This window comes from Alosa pseudoharengus, unplaced genomic scaffold (genome assembly GCF_046254945.1).
Source record: "Alosa pseudoharengus isolate Yale_2024_CS ecotype anadromous, Long Island Sound unplaced genomic scaffold, YU_APseudo_1.1 YU_APseudo_1.1_scf_7, whole genome shotgun sequence".
Taxonomy (NCBI): Eukaryota; Metazoa; Chordata; class Actinopteri; order Clupeiformes; family Clupeidae; genus Alosa; species Alosa pseudoharengus.
This window is the reverse complement of record NW_027468859.1, coordinates 32,109,265-32,111,764: the sequence shown is the minus strand read 5'-3', so window position 1 is coordinate 32,111,764 and position 2,500 is coordinate 32,109,265.

Genomic DNA, 2,500 nt, shown 5'->3' with positions numbered 1-2,500 from the left:
ACGAAGGGTTCGTGAAGTATTCCACCGAGATGAATGGGTAGGGAGATGGTCGCAAAACCTTCAGTAGAATTTATGATTAAATTGAATGATATTATTTACTTTTCTCGCGAACCGTTCACCACAGCAATTAGCGGCTAACATCGTTTAAAAGCTGAGAAAAAGCTCTTTCATGTGATACTTGTGATGTCTGTGTGATGAGTAGGCTACTTCGCGAGTAGTTCAACTGAGAAGAATGGGTTAATTTGGACGCACTTTGCTGTCACTTTCTCCACTGCGTAATTTGCGCTGTGACTGCTAAGATTATTTTGACAGGCCATAGGCTAAATATATATCGCTATTAGTAGGACGCAAATCAGAATATTTAAAGAAGGGGGCACCAAGGCCATCGTGGCCTGTAAACCTCTGATTTTCAAAGGGGCGTCACGGCCAACGCAAGGGGCTACGACGGCCATGGCCGTCGTGGCCGCCGTGAAATTCCTACCCTGGATGTAGTATTTATTGTGTGTGAGTGTGTGAGTGTGTGTGTGTGTGTGTGTGTGTGTGTGTGTGTGTGAGAGTGTGCAGTGAGAGTGTGTGTGTGTGTGTGTGTGTGCGGCATCCCAGTTTGAGAAGACGTGTGTGAGCACAGATGTTTTGGTTCCCATGTAGCCTAAAGAAGGGAAAGATCTTGTTTTGCTGTCTGGGGTAGGGGGAGGGTTAGGGTGCAGACAGATATATAAAGACAGAATTAACCCCTGAACTCCACACAAACAACATCTAGAGACATAGAGAGAGGGAGAGAGAGGGAGAGAAAGAGGGAGAGAGAGAGAAAGAGGGGGAGAGAGGGAGAGAGAGGGAGGGAGAGAGGGACAGGAAAAAGGGAGAGAGGGACGATAGAGTAGGAAGAGGAAATGAGACATGTGACAACAGAAGGAGATAAGACATATCACAGTCATCTCTTCCACCATTTATGTCTACAAACAAGGGGAGAAAGAGAATGCATATTTATGTGTGTGTGTGTGTGTGTGTGAGAGAGAGAGAGAGAGAGAAAGAGAGAGAGAGAGAATGTGTGTGAGTGAAAGAGATTCCTTGTTGATGCACCTCTCGACCCATCCAGCCACCACATCAGTCCCACCAGCAGCCCTGAGAGGAGAGAGCTACTGTCAGCTAACCTCAGCTGCCACCACTCACCCCCCACACACACGCATCACACACACCGCAATGTGTGTGTGTGTGTGTGTGTGTGTGTGTGTGTGTGTGTGTGAGAGCAAGAACGCTAGAGAGAGAGAGAGAGAGAGAGAGAGAGAGAGAGAGAGAGAGAGAGAGAGTGTGTGTGCGTGTGCGTGTGTGCGTGTGCGTGAGCACCTGCGCATGTGTGTGTGCGTGTTCGTGTGCGTGTGCATGTGTGCGTGTGCGTGTGTGTGTGTGTGTGTGTGTGTGTGTGTGTGTGCGCCTGCGCGTGTGTGTGTGCGTGTGCGTGTGCATGTGTGCGTGTGCGTGTGTGTGTGTGTGTGTGTGCGTGTGCGTGTGTGTGTGCGTGAGGGAGGGGAGGAGTGTGCAGAAAGGCAGTGCAGATCAGATTATGCTCTTTCGGGGTGTCTCGGCAGCTGACAGCTGCTTAAAGAACGATGATTGATTTCCATGAGGGCGCCAGCGAGTGCAGATTGATACAGCGGCGTGTTTTATTAAAGACATGTTTCAATAAAACACTAACCACAAGAGAGACGCTCAATCAAACAGGAGGATGGCTGCTGTGGGTAGAGGCAGGAATGACAGAGAGAGACAGAGAGAGGGAGAGAGAAGGAGCAGTAGAGAGAGAGAGAGAGAGAGAGAGAGGGAGAGAGAGAAAGGGAGGTGGGCAAGTCACGCAAATGCTGATGCATACACATAAATGCAAATATTGTGACACACACAGAGGTACATATTTACAGAGGCAGACACAACCACAAACAAATACATATGTGTGCACACACAAACACACTGAAACATACACACACTTACAAAAGATCCCAAAGATGGATTACTAAATTATCTGGTAGGCAGGCAGGCCGTTCTGAATTGAAACATGGACATTTAGGAGGTTCCAAGCTTTCATCCGTCAGTTATGTGGGTAAATCAGAAATCTTAGTTTGTAGAATAACCCCTTGATCAAGAGATCACAACACTCAAAGATAATGTCAGATAGTACACACACACAAACACACACACGTGCAGACACACACACACACAGACAGAGACAAGATAGACCTAAAATCTGGGCTGTAATGGGGACCGCAAACCAAGCGGACATTCGGACGGCTGATTAGAGGAAGTGAGTGGGAGAGAGAGTCGGGGTGGGATCCGGAAAGGACCACACGGCGGGAATCGAACCCGGGTCGCCTGCGTACGGTGCAACACAGGCAACACAGTGTGACCCAATAGAACTCAACAGCCAGTCAGCATGTGCGTTAAAGTGGACTAGGTGCGCGGTGGCTTTAATATAAAGGTGCTGCACAATCTGACTCGCTCTTTGTTTGGAGAA